Source organism: Rhinoderma darwinii, chromosome 4, assembly GCF_050947455.1.
Source record: "Rhinoderma darwinii isolate aRhiDar2 chromosome 4, aRhiDar2.hap1, whole genome shotgun sequence".
Classification (NCBI taxonomy): domain Eukaryota; kingdom Metazoa; phylum Chordata; class Amphibia; order Anura; family Rhinodermatidae; genus Rhinoderma; species Rhinoderma darwinii.
The window spans coordinates 166,141,431-166,156,200 of NC_134690.1; positions in this window are offsets into that span (position 1 = coordinate 166,141,431).

Below are 14,770 nucleotides of genomic sequence, written 5' to 3' on the forward strand. Positions count from 1 at the left end.
CCAGAGGTGCAATATTACTGTCTTCCATGTTATTACTGGAAGGTTCGCAGAGTTAAAAGTCAGATCTTTATGATATATTAGGGTATTGGTATTTTTTTTCAGTATGTATGTTCTCTATATTATACAAAGTAGCTCCATGGTGATGTCTCCTCTTAAGGGAAGTGATTAAAACTTGGATAAACAGTGTAGTTCCAATTGGAATACATTTATCAGGGAGCCCTTCAGAGCCCCGAAGGAGTCATTTTTGCAGAAGCTGTGCTTACTAGGCAGCGCCCAACTGACAGGCCAATGGCAATGCTTAATATTAAAACTCATTCATTATTGTAAGGTGGGAAGATGCCCACCGGTATAGAGGCATGGATTGAAAATTATATAAATATATATTATTGAATTTATTTTTAATACAGCGGTTTACGTTTAAGTGAAGAGTACTGGCAAGAGAAAAAAATATATCCCGGCTAAAATGTATATTTGATGTCAAATTCCCGGAAAATTTTAATAATTGGTGAAAGGAATGTATCGGGGATAGGTAACATATCAGGGCTGTAAATTTTTTCACTTTGGTGAAAAGCAAGTGCCCAAAAAACTCTGTATATTATAATTCCTTAATACTATAGGCAATAACAACTACTGCTGCTATTGGGCTGTACAGCAGAAGTTGCCAAAAGGACCACCCCATTAGTGACATCACTCAGTGTTCAGCAGCTATTGGCTGAAGCAGCAACTCACAAGCTTCTTTCCCAGAATGCCCCCTGCAGCGTGAATACTAAACATTTGAAGAAAGCAGAGCGCTCTTAGTATTACCAGTATTATGTGCAGAGTGAATGCGGGCGGGGGGGGGGGAGGGCAATCATGATGTCAATGTGGTGCAGCTTCAGCCAATAACTGCAGAACGATGTCAAACTGTGGGCGTTATTTTCGCAACTTCTGCTGCAGAACCTTGTAACACGAAGCGGTAGTTGTCATTGCCGATGGGATCATTAATCTATAGAGTACAGAGCACTTTTGGAAACTTGCATTTGGAGGACTAGAGTGAAATAGGTCTATTTTACTAATTATAAAAAATTGGCCGGAGTTTCACTTTAAAGGATTCATCTCCGTTTTTTTGAAGTGGCAAATTAACAAGGTTTATATATTCTCTGTTATTTATAAATAAAACTAAACTAATCCAGTTTCTTGTGCTAAACCTCACTAATGAGAACATCTAACTTGTTTAAATTCAGGAAGGGATTAAACTCGAATACGCGCTCATCTCTGTAACGTTATTAATATATATCAAGAACTTCAAAGAAAATAAATTTAAATGAAATTTAATTGAGGAGAGCGCAATAAAAATCATTGCAGTTCTAAAAATGTTATAGTAAATAGAGCACGGAGGCGCAATCTGAAGCTCCGGGACGCCAAAATCTGTAACAGGACCCCCAACTATCAGGTGTCATTAATGGGACTGTTGTCCTCTTATGTAGAAGAGGGGCTAATAGGCCCTCTCAGGCAGCAAGGCCCCGGTGCACCTTCTGCACCCCCTATAGTTATTCCCCTACTATTTCCTTAGAACTTCCATTTCCATAAAATGTAATTTTGGCTTATAATACCCAATAAGAATAGAGGAAAGTCATTTGTAATCACTATATTAAATTCTGACATTGCAATTAAATTTTTAAAAGCTTAAAATAATTGTGCCCACATAAATATTGTATAACCAATTAATCTATCTGAACGATGGAGCAAGGGAAAATTAAGCTTAAATATTAAAAAGCAAAGAAGTCAAAGGAGATGTATCAATGTAAAATAGAGAGGGACAGTAAAGTCTGCTCATTAAAACACAAGTCCTTCCAGTTATTTTTTCTGCCTGTGATGTTCTGGTTGGCGTCTGATGCTATGGCATAAAAGATTATTGGGGAACATTTTAAAGGAACAAGATAAATTAAGTTTCATTCGGAGTGTGGGCCGGTCCCCTCACCACCCCTTAGGATCTTTTTATAGTAAGATCTTCATGGGAGGTCCTTCAGTATTAGCAGACAGCGATTACTGTGGGGCAGATTTATCATTGTAATAGGGCAAAAGGAACAATTGCCTCCATCTCCAAGTTCCCTCCAGTGCTTCCCAGGTAACACATGGGAATTTGATCATTTTTAACTCTTTCTCTAAATATATACAAGTTAATAAGTGTCAGTAAATGTGCTGCGGACAAGACGTCATTACGCACCAATATAAAGAGAAGGGAGGTGGGGGCAGAGGAGAGAAGAGCGAGGGAAAAGCAGGGGAATATAAAGGCTTTGGATAGGGAAATATATTATAATTATTTATTTTTTTGTACTTTGCCCCAAAATAAGCACTTGGCAGAAACTTTCTTTCAATTATTCACATATTAAATGACACTGTTAGGCCTCGTTCATATCTGCGTTTGATTCTCCATTAGGGGCCGCCATTATTTTTGTTGGGGTGTCCGTGATTTTACCGGGGACAATAGCGCTGCGCGCCACGCTAATGTCTCTGGTAAAATCACGGACACCCCAACGGAAGGCATTAAAGTCAACAGTTTTCATTAGCCGCCAGTGGTGTCCGCCGACATTGCTTCCGGCATTCTCTTGATCTGCTCCTCTGACTGGGCATATCAACGGAATGTAACAACGCTGGTGGGAACATAGCCTTACTGAAAATTTTCTCCACTGACTTGATCTGGCCCTGGTACGTTAAATATTGGGTCCCATTAGATGTCGTATTTAGCAAACAACTAAAATCATGGGGAGGTGCATGAAGCAGTAGTCTATCTCCACACTATGGCCACATAAGACCTATACTCTGGTGCTACTTTGTAGATATTTCACAGATATTATACAATAATGTATGCCAACAGCAGTAACCACCACAGTAATAAAATCCACATATAACTACTCATAATGTTGTGCCGACCACGTATAACTACTCCTACTGTTGTGCCCACCACATAGAGCTACTCCAACTGTTGTGCCTACCACATAGAAATTCTCATACCGTTGTGCCCACCACATAGCAATGCCCATACTGTTGTGCCCACCACATATAACTACTCATATACTTGTGCCATACACATAGCTGTGACCATAAAATAATTACATAGTAGTCAAAGAATAGTTACTGCTACAGCAATGCCCAAACTAATCCACAGTGCCACCCCACCCCAGTGCCACCATGTTACAACACGTTTCTCTCCTTCGTGGTCATACACCGGTCCTGGAACTTACATGTGATCAGCCAATCAGCGCTCAGATTTATCACTTCCTGTGGCATTATTTATAATCAGAGATTAGCAATGAAGAATACAGTTATGTGACTGACCTCTTCTATCAGGACAGATGTGTGGTATTCCCAGACAGTACATGGAATCCGGGACGGTCTCACTGAATCCTGGATACTTGTTTTTCGTGGGGTTGACGAGTCAGGCGCCGCACAACAGAGGCCGGTATGCCACATGTGGATATGGAGCATCTTGAGACTCCTTTGGTATAATGATGTCTCCTAGAAGTGCTACGACAAGACCAGTCTAATTAACTGCTATAAAAACTTGGCCAAGTTCTACTCTACGTCAATTGGATGTCATTAATGTGGTCTTCTGTATCTTGGCTGGAATAGTTGAATCAATTAATGGAAGCTTTGATATTTATAGCGTGTTTTATATTTTCTTTTTGCACATTTACACTTGAGATGTAGGTTGTGCTGACCTAGGATCAGTAGACCGATGAGAAGCTCTTCATTAATAAGGAAGGTTTTCTGTCTAGAAAACCTCGCAGTTACATAAAACAAACATAAAAGTAATGTCATATTATTGTTAGACAATGATGTAACACTAAGATGATGATCGCTGTACCTGATAGCAGGCAAAAACAAGGGAATGAAAAACTGGAACATATTCAATTACCGAGTTGAGTATTCAAGCTTCCTCTGAAGGGTAGCGCTATGTAATCTCTTTTACCAGATAGGTGTCCATCAAGTCATCGTAATCACTATATTTACTGAACAGGTACAAGAAAATATTTCATGTACTTTAATAGACTACAACTACCAAGAGACGAGATAGTCCATGACTTTTTCTGTTGTTTCCAGAATTGTCTGATTTTGCAGAGCCACAAATGTAACAGGTTATTGTAGGCAGTTATTAGTAATAGCTCTGTATTGAATACTATGTATGATCGGTGACTTGATGAAGATCCATATATGATCTTGCCTGTAAAGATTGCTTTAATTTATGTAGTATTAAGCTGCCCATGCACTTGATCGTTCAGCCGACAGCTCCGGATTCCATCAGATACATGCACGCTCAGCTTCAGGGGGGCCAAGCAGGAATTACGGAGCAAGTAGCGGTGTACCTGACTGGATGGGAGTCCTGAAGCCAAATAATGCCTCCCTTTAACATTGAATCCAACTTCTGAAATCGGTGAGTTAAAGGCCTCACAAGTTGTACATGGCGGAAATACAGCATCGAAAAACTTCTATACGGCCCTACAATACTCTCCGATTTTATATATGGAGTTCTTTTTTTCTCTCTGATTCCTATCGGAAGTTCTAGGGAAGAATAACCCTGTAATGCGACGACGCATAAGAGCACCACACAGAGCCTATGTGGGCCTTCATACAGTCTCCTGGACACAAGTCCACCAGGCCAAAGGATGCTTCGGGGCAGATTGAGGGTTGGTATTTGTGGGGGGCATTTCTATTTACTAGGTGGCCCGCTTTCTGCGCTGTGCTCTATTTCTAGTAAGCCGGTTGTAACGTTATGTGCTGCAGGGTATATAGCGAGCATAGTCCTCTACTTTTTATGGGTTATTTTAATAGAGATGCGTAAGGAAGCAATTGAGACTGGAAATAAATATCCTTTTATTGTCAATATAACATATACATCACAGCTGACTGAGCACTGCTACATGGGTATGAGCACCAGACGAAATTCATGTTCACGCTTTCTTTGTTCCCTTGTCTGTAAAGGTCAGAATTCTTTTAGACATAGCATGAAAATCAATCAGAGGGTTTTTCTTGGTCAATAAGTGCTGACACTTCTCAACTACACTTCCCACATATTAGTGGAGTCATCGTGACGGAGTTATTGCAAGTACAGCCGTAATTCTGCTGGATCACTTTAGCTAAAGTCATCATTGAAGGTCATTTATTATGGGCCCCGGATATGCAGATCTATTATACAGATGTAACATGTGACGTCATGTAGTGTCAAACTCAACGCAAGGTAAAACGACTCCTGCAAGATATTTAGTGTGAAGGTAAGTCCGGGTTTCGCACACGGGTCCGAAATATGTAACTATAAGGATTGTGCCGGACTTTTGGGGTCCGTGATTATTTTGAGGCCTGGGGGTGCAGCTTTTACATATTATTGTGATTGTTCCCAGGAAATTATTTTAATTTGCTCATAATAATATCTGACCTACCCTATAGACATTTATTAGTTTGGTTTTCCAATTAGTCCATTACAATATTTGGCTGTCTGTGATTTTTGACTAAGTTGTCCAGAAAAACAAAGAGGGAGGTTGGCGATCCCGAATATGTTTATTATACACTGAATGGCCAGAGTAAATTTGCCCCAACATGTATTTTTCCCTTTACGTGACATCTGATGCGCGTATGGAGTGACCTGTTGTGTCTGAAGGTCATACGTCATCGTGTCGCAAGTAAGTAATCAACGTAATAGAGTACAGACATGAGTAATCCGGCCGTCACTCAGGCAATGTCACTCTTCTCAGAGACCTCACTTCCAAATGCTTTCAGCTAATGGTTTTGTCTGACAGTTATGGGCATTTCATTAAAATAAAAAATGAAAATTAAGGTAACATGCAGCTCACGGTTTTTATTTACACATGCTTATTATATTATTTTCTATGTTCGGTTTGCGAAAGACGTGCGGATCAAAATTTTGTCAGGGGCCTTTACATTTTTATTTACTCAAACATTAATCGAATCTGGATATCTTATTCTTAGATATATCAAAGAGTTTATCTATGTAAATAAATAAAAAACACAATATGAATTATTTTTTAAAGGAGCACTGGGAAAAACTGATCAACTGTTATGCCTAGTGCAGGGCCTGAGGGGGCGGAGCATGACACAGGTACTCGGTTTGGTGCGCTTTAACCCCTTACCCCCGCAGTCAGATTTTTATTTTTATATTTTCCTTTCCACACTCCAAAAGCCATAACTTTTTCATTTTTTCTTCGATATAGTCCTATGAGGGCTTGATTTTTGCGGGACGAGTTGTAGTTTTTTGTAGCGCCATTTATTGTACCATTTAATGTACTAGGAAAAGGGAAAGAAAATATTTGTGGGGTAGAAAATGAAAAAAACTGTGATTCCTCCATTGTTTTTGCGCTTGATTTTTACGAAATTCACCGTGCAATTAAAACAATATGTTAACTTTATTCTGCGGGTCAATACGATTATGGCGAGACCAAATATTTATATATTTTTTCGATATTTTACTAGTTTTAAAAGTAAAAAAAACTGTGAAAAATAAAATTTATTTTGTGTCGCCAAATTCTGAGAGCCAGAAGTTTTTTATTTTTCCATCGATTAAGTGGTATGAGGGCTTATTGTTTTGCGGGATAAGCTGTAGTTTTTAATGCTACCATTTTGGGGTACATGCGACGTCTTGATCACTTTTTATTCCATTATTTGTGGGAGATGAGGTGACCAAAAAATAGCAATTCTGGCGTTTAATTTTTTTTATGGCGTTCACCGTGCGGGTTAAATAATGTTATATTGTGATAGTTCAGACTTTTAAAAATGTGGTGATACCAATTATGTTTAATTATTTATTTTTTTTACAATCCTTTGGGGGGAAAATTATTATTTTTTTTCTTTTTTAATAATTTTTTTTTCTACATAAAAATGAAACTTTATTTAATAGATTTTTACTTTTCTTTTTATTAGTCTCCCAAGGGGACTTCAACCAGCGATCGTTGGATCGCTTGCACGATATACTGCAATACTAATCTATTGCAGCATATCGTCTTTCCGACAATTTTCTATTAGGCCCTGCAGGAGGCAGCGCTTAATAGGAGCACAAAGATGGCAGACCTGGGGGCCTTCATCAGGCCCCCAGGCTGCCATAGCAACCATCGCCACCCAGCGATTGCATTGCAGGGGGAGCGATGAGCTGCTAGAGTGGGTCGCCTCCCTCTTTCTAACGGTTTAAATGCTGCGGTCTCTATTGACCATGGCATTTAATTGGTTAAACAAGCGGGATCGCGCTCCAATGCTTGTGAGGGCTTGTTTAGACGAACGTGTAATACGTCCGTGCAACGCGCGTGATTTTCACGCGTGTCGTACAGACCTATGTTAGTCTGTGGGGCAGTGCAGACAGTCCGAGATTTTTGCATAACGTGAGTCCGTTGCGTAAAACTCACGACATGTCCTATATTTGTGCGTTGTTCGCACATCACGCACCCATTGAAGTCAATGGGTGGGTGAAAATCACGCATGCCACATGGAAGCACTTCCGTGGGACGAGCGTGATTCGCGCAACAGCTGTCAAGCTATGAATGTAAACAGAAAAGCATCACGTGCTTTTCTGTTTACAAACATCCAAACGGAGTGTCATAATGATGGTGGCTGCACAAAAATCACGCAGCCGCGCATCATACGGGGCTGACACACAGAGCTGTTAAGTGCCTTTTGCGCTCGCAAAACACCGCATTTTTTGCATGCGCAAAACGCACACGCTCGTGTAAATAAGCCCTTCCTGTGAAGTGTCGGATGGGACATATAGTCGACACCCGCATTGTATGGAGCGGGTTCAACCTGTGAGCCCGCTCCATACTTCCCTTACCCGGCTATGACGTATGGATACGTGAAATGTCGGAAAGGGGTTAAATCCCTGTGTCATGCCCCACCCCCTCAGGCCCTGCCCTAGGCATAACACAGTGTATCAGTTTGGTCTGGAATGTCCCTTTAATGTATTACTCCGATAATATTTACTAGCTTAGAAATGTATTCGCATCATTAGATCATTGATGTTTGACTTTATCCACTCAAAAATACCTCCATTTAAGAATCTTCTATAATACTGGTACACAGCCGTTCATAAATGTACAGAAATACTAATCTAAAACGGCATAGGCTTGGAGGAAAAGTATCAACTGGATTGGGAATATTATATTATTATGGTTATGATCATCATTAATCATGACAATAAGGATGAACTGTGATTGGCCGGGTCAGTTTTATATAAGACGTCCTGCTTGGTCCTGAGACTGTATCCTTGAACTTGATGATTCTCGAGAGTCTATCGGAGTTCAATCCATAATGGAGTATTATTGAGTTGACCTAAGCAGAGGCCTTCTAAGGTTTACCGTGACCACTGGTGATTGGGGTGAAGCGGGTACTGTTATTTGTTACCAGTTCTCGTGATCTAGAGATCAGGCATGTCTTCTAATTACATCGCTAGTTTCTATTGATTTTTTTTCTTGCAGATAACAATTCTGTTTCCGAAAAATACAGTAAAAGAAAAGAAAATAAATAATATAAAACTTCATCCCAGGAGGCCGGGCTGCAGGGGGAACAGAGGGACGTGTCGCTATGACAAAGCCCACGGGTAATGGAGCAAGCAAGAGACCTATAATCTGCCAATAACTCGGAGGGAGAAGGAAGTTTGAAAAGAATGCGACCAAGTATACTGTAGGTATAGAAGATGATTTCACTGGAGTTAAAGGGGTTGTCCATGATTAAAAAAAACATGGCTGCTTACGTCCAAAAACAGTGACACACCTGTCTCCAGGTTGAGTGTGGTACTGCAGCTCGTTCTTATTCACTCCAATGGAGCTAAGCTGCAATACCACAAACAGCCTGTGGATAGGTGTGGCGCTGGTTTCGGAAGAAAGCGGCCAAGTTGCTCTGATTCTAGAAAACCCCTTTCAGTAAATTTATAACATGAGGACAGGTGGAGTAGGGGAGAGCGAAAGAGGCAATTGAAGAAAGTGCTGGAAGTGGAAGAAATGTCCTTGACATCTCAAATATAAATTTTTCAACACATTTAAAGGGAGTCTGTCCCCAGAAATATGCCTATTATAGCAGCAGCACAGTAATATAGTGTAGCCTCACCAGAATCTAATGCTGTTTTCATTTTTCAGCTGAGTGGCTCCGTTGCAGCGATAATCACTTTATTCCTTATATGCAAATGAGCTTTTTGGAGCAACGAGGGCGCCACCGATGCTCCAAACTGCTTTACCTTTTATTCCCAGTCCATCCCTCCCTCACTTCTTTGATTGACAGGGCCAGGCAGTGTAGAAGCCGTGATCATGCCTGGCCCCGTATTCTACTGAGCGTGCCCACGCCTCTGTTTCCGAATCAGCGCGTGCGCAGTACATCACTGAAGTTTCACCGTTCTAATCGACTGTACTGCGCATGCACCGATTACGTCACAATACCCGGGTCAATCAATGAAAAGAGGGAGGGATGGACTGGGGACAGAAGGAAAAGCAGTTTGGAGCATTGGTGACGCCCTCGTGGCTCCAAAAAGCTCATTTGCATATAAAGAAAAAAGTGATTATCGCTGCAACGGTGCGACTCGGCTGAAAAATTAAAAAACACGTTATATTCCAGTGAGGCTACACTATATTACTGTGCTGCTGCTATGACAGGCAAATTTATGGGGACAGACTCCCTTTAATACCCAAAATCTGATGACTTGTGTCAATGGAGAGTGACTATGCATGCACGGCCTGCTCACCACCTGCATCCGAGACTAAACAGCCCATTCTTAGGACCGCCGGCAGTCCCTGTGGCCTCCACTTATAACATAAGACAGTTTTGTGGCAAAACCCCATTAAATATAAAGTTTGCAGAATATTTTCCCCATAATTTTTTTTTTTTTTTAAATCTGTAAATTTTGAGTTGAGGTCTTCTTTTCTTCTAGCCAGGTTATCTACAAGGTAGACCTACCATAGAGGCAGCCCATTGGGGCTTCTATGGGGCCCTTGGAGAAAAAGGGCGCAGCCAAGGTTAGTATTGGGGGGTACGTACCTGTGAAGGACTTTCCTATTCATAGGCATTGGATTGATAGAAAACAGGAAAAGCGGAATAGGTGAAGGGTTGGGGGAGAGCAAAACATATACAGATATAGGAGTGAGGGACCTATCAGTGCATAGGTAGGTACAACTTGCCATTCAGGAGTTTAGTTAAGATTGGAAATTGTATTGTGCTCTTACACGAGAGTCTTCTGCATGAGATGAAACTGAATGAGTAATGGGGTTCTGTAATGATGATGTGCGGATTGTGCGCTGCATATAGTCTGCCATGAACAATCCAGATTGTGTGTCGTAATGTCATAAAACCTGGATATACGGCAGGATGGGCATAAATAATGCATTTTATTTCAATATGTCTGACATCTGCAGCCTGACAGAAAGAAAATCTTTCTCCAGTGATTTAACACGTAGCTGGCTTACTTGCCGCGGCTCGGAGCAGACATATATTCACTGGGCACCACTCTCTCTATAGAGACGTCCAGCTCTATTCAGTTGCCCTGAGGGCGAGATGTATAATTAGACGACACAAAGCTCCTGGAATACTGAGTTGCCTGTTACATAGGGCTCTCGAAAGTTATGACTTCTCCTGATATTTTAATGTTCTTTTTAGGAAAAACATCTATATTGCAAGTGAAGATTTTCATTTGGAGCCAATAAATATTGTAGGATATAGGGAATAGTATATTAGGTAATTATCGTATGATCAGTACCTGAATATACAAGCATATTAAGGAAGCGCGATCCGTTCCCCCTGTGGTTCTGCTGAAACATACTTAGATCACTATAGAACCCTAGTAGAACCGCAGGTGATCCAGTTTTGATGCCTTAAGGGGGGATTCACACGAGCGTGTATTCGGTCCGTGCGGGCCGCGTGGTTTTCACGCGGCATGCATGGACCAATACAAGTCTATGGGGCAGTACAGACAGTCCGTGCTTTTTGCGCAGCGTTTGTCTGCTGCGCAAAAAGCGCGACAGGTTCAATAACTCTGCGTATTTCGCGCATCACGCACCCATTGAAGTCAATGGGTGCGTGAAAACCACACAGGTTGCACGGAAGCACTTCCGTGCGAACCGACTGAAACAGCGCACCAGCTGTCAAAAGGATGAATGTAAACAGAAAAGCACCACGTGCTTTTCTGTTTCCAATCATCCAAACGGAGTGTCTTTTGAGATGAGCGAACCCGGACAACCGAACCAAACTTCACCGGGTTCGGCCGAACTCGTTTTGGCCGAACCCGGCAAAAAAATTTCCGGTACGCGACGTCAGGAGATAGTCACTGTCCAGGGTGCTGAAAGAGTTAAACTGTTTCAGCACCATGGACAGTGACTTCCGATCCCAATATACATGAACCTGTAAAAAAAAAACGAAGTTCTGATTTACCGATAACTCCCGGCTTCTTCCTCCAGTCTGACCTCCCGGGATGACAATTCAGTCCAAGTGACAGCTCCAGCCAATCACAGGCCAAGCACAGGCTGCAGCGGTCACATGGACTGGCGCGTCATCCAGGGAGGTGGGGCCCGATGTCGAGAGGCGCATCACCAAGGACGCGTCACCAATGACCCGTCACCAAGGCAACGGCCGGGAATTTCTCGGTAAGTACGAACTTTTTCTTTTTTTTCAACAGGTTTTTAGATATTGTGTTCGGCATTCACTGTCGAGGGTGCTGAAAGAGTTAGCTCTTTCAGCACCTTGGACAGTGACGGGCGTCGACTAGCCTCATCTCTATGATGGCGGCTGCGCGAAAATCACGCAGCCGCGCATCATACACGGATGACACATGCAGCTGTCAAATGGTTTTTGCGCGCGAAAAACGCTGCGTTGTTTGCGCGCGCAAAAACGCAACGTCCGTCTGTATCTGCCCTTAGGCTGGGTTCCCACGGGACGGATATTTTGCGTTAAAACCACACAGCGTATCCAACCTGGAACCCACGGTACATTCTATCAGAAAACCGCACCACATTATGGTGCGTTTTTTTCGGACCGAGTTTCCGCTGTGGAAAACCGCTGTAAAAATCGCTCATACTTACGTAGGTCGATGTTATGGCGAAGCGTCCCTCCATCCTGGTCCGGCCTCCCTGGATGACGCTGCAGCCCATGTGACCGCTGCAGCCTGTGATTGGCTGCAGCAGTCACATGGGATGCAACATCATCCCAGGAGGCCGGACTGTAGGAAGGAGGAGGCTTACTGGGTATGATTCTTTTTTATTTTCCGTAGTTGCGATTTTTGTGGGATAATCGATGCAAATACACAGCAAAAGTCGCAACACTGGGCTTTCTGTTGCGGGTTTTGCATCCCCATCGAATTCAATGGGGAAATCCTGCAGAGGAAAATCAACAAAAATGCAGAATAAATTGACTTTCCGCACAGAATTCTATTGCGGAACTTCTGCAGCGTTAACGCTACGTGGGAACCCAGCCTAAGGGTGTATGCACATTAGCTTTTTTTCCTGCTTTTCTTTCCGCATTGGCGATTCCGCATACAAATATGCACCGCAATTTGGTGCGGTCTATCGGAGGGAATTCTCTGCGGGTTCTAGGTCGGATACGCTGTGTATTTTTCCATAGCATATGCGACCTGTGTGAACATACTCTTAAAAGGGTGTATAGGTTGCAGTGGCACATGGGCCCTGGTGCCTAAGGGGGCTGAATGGCACCTCTGTCCCATAAAAGGACACCAGCAAGGTCACTGACGTGTAGTGTCCATGGCCGCGGGCCGTCGGGTTTACTCACCTCCCGACGCCCGCAGCCATGGATCAGTGAGCGCTGGCTCGCATCTCCTTCCTAGGAGACACCAGCGCTAACTTATGCTCCGGTCCGCTGTGTCCCTTAGGGTGCGCATGCTCGTGCCCGCTCTTAAAGGGCCAGTGCGCGCACATGTGAACAATCATCATCATCAACTACACTTGATTTCCTGGACTATAAAAAGGGCCCTGCCCTTCTGATCCTTGCCTGAGCATTGTTAGTGTATCCCAAGTCTGTCTTGCAAATGGTCCCTTAGTGTTTTCCCGTTCCATTTGTTACCCGTGCCCTGTTACCTGTTCTTGTATCCCGTGCTGTGTTATTGTTCTTGTGCCTACTAGTGTTGAAGTCGTGTCTACTGCACCTGCTGTCGTTTGCCGCGTCCTGTGTCATCTGCCACATCCAGTGCTATCTTCCACGCCCAGTGTGATCCGCTACGTCTGGCGCAACGTGCTGCACCTGCTGTCAACTGCCACGTCCAGTGCCATCTTCCTCGTCCAGTGTGATCCGACACGTCTGGTGCAATGTGCTGCACCTGCTGTCATCTGCCACGTCTGGTGTAACCTGCTGCACCCACCGCCATCTGTGCCAAAGCCTCGGCCACTGTCTGGGCTATTCAGGTACCCTTGTGCAGGACTTTGTATTGCTGGGGTGCTCTGTGGTTTGGCCACCTGCCTCCCCGCAACGGCGGTATGGCCTAGTGGGTCCCCATACCCACAGACCATGACAATATGTCATAGTTGTGGGCCCCCTAACAGATTTTGTGTTTGGGCCCTGCAACTTCAAGTTACCTCCTCTGTATAAGACATATCAGAAGAGTGCTGGACACCTCTTGTAGACAGTTATTTGGGGACCATCTTCCAGAGACACTGAAGAAACGTCTCTGTTCACATCTTACCATATATAGAACTGTGCAAAAGTTTTAGACAGATGTGGAAAAATATAGTATTAATATTTTTTTTTTTACCAACTAACAAAACAAAGTGAATAAACAGAAGAAAAATCTAAATCAAATCAATATTTGGTGACACCACCATTTGCCTTCAAAACAGCATCAATTCTTCTAGGTAAAGGGTGGTCACACCAAATATTGGATTGATTTAGAATTCTCTTCTGTTCATTCACTTCACAACTGCCTGAAACTTTTGCCCAGTACGGTATATATATACTGTATATATTATTTTACTTATCATTGTAGTTTAGTTTTATTTTGTTGCTGATTTCTTACTTTTCTTTGAAAGCAAGACAGGATGTATTGCAGGATCTATCACATTTCGTTAGCACCGAATCTACAGTCTCCTGATAGTTTCAGTAATAATTTTATGATGAAAATGTCAGTAATAACAGAAACCCTCTGACCCGCCCTGGATTGACAGGCAACTATAAAATTTGAACTCGGCGCCACCTGTGACCATATCTTCCCATCGTTCCATGCACATTGCAAAACTCTGATCCAGTATTAAGGGCATAAATCAAAAAGAGGTCTCTGAGTCAATCCCTAACCCCAAGAAGAAGCTCAGAATTGCTCTCTTGACATCTTATTAGTGACAGAAATTACATTTTTTTTCTCTTTACTGTCTAAAAATAACATAGAAGAAAAATATCACCTTTAGGCCTGATTTACACGAGCGTGTGCGTTTTGCGCGCGCAAAAAACGCTGCGTTTTGCGCGCGTTGGTATTGCGTATGCACTGCGTATATGCAGCGTTGTTGCGTTTAAAACGCGCGCACGACTAGCGTTTGCATCGCGCGTAAAAAACGCAGAGGGGATTAATGCGACGCCAGCCTACAAATAGGCCAGCTGGCCCAACCCCTGCTTGCTGGGAGAAGCCTGTTTTGAACCTTATTTCTGTGTGTGTTTCTCCCTTGACGTTGGAATCGCCTTGACACACAACACTTATGCCTTCTCAGTCGCTGGCACGTGTGCTTCTTTTCTGGATGATCTCACGTCGGTTTGGGGAGCGCCGACCCATGCTGCAGCACCAGACGCTGTAAGATGTCGCATTTGGGTCCATCCACTTGTG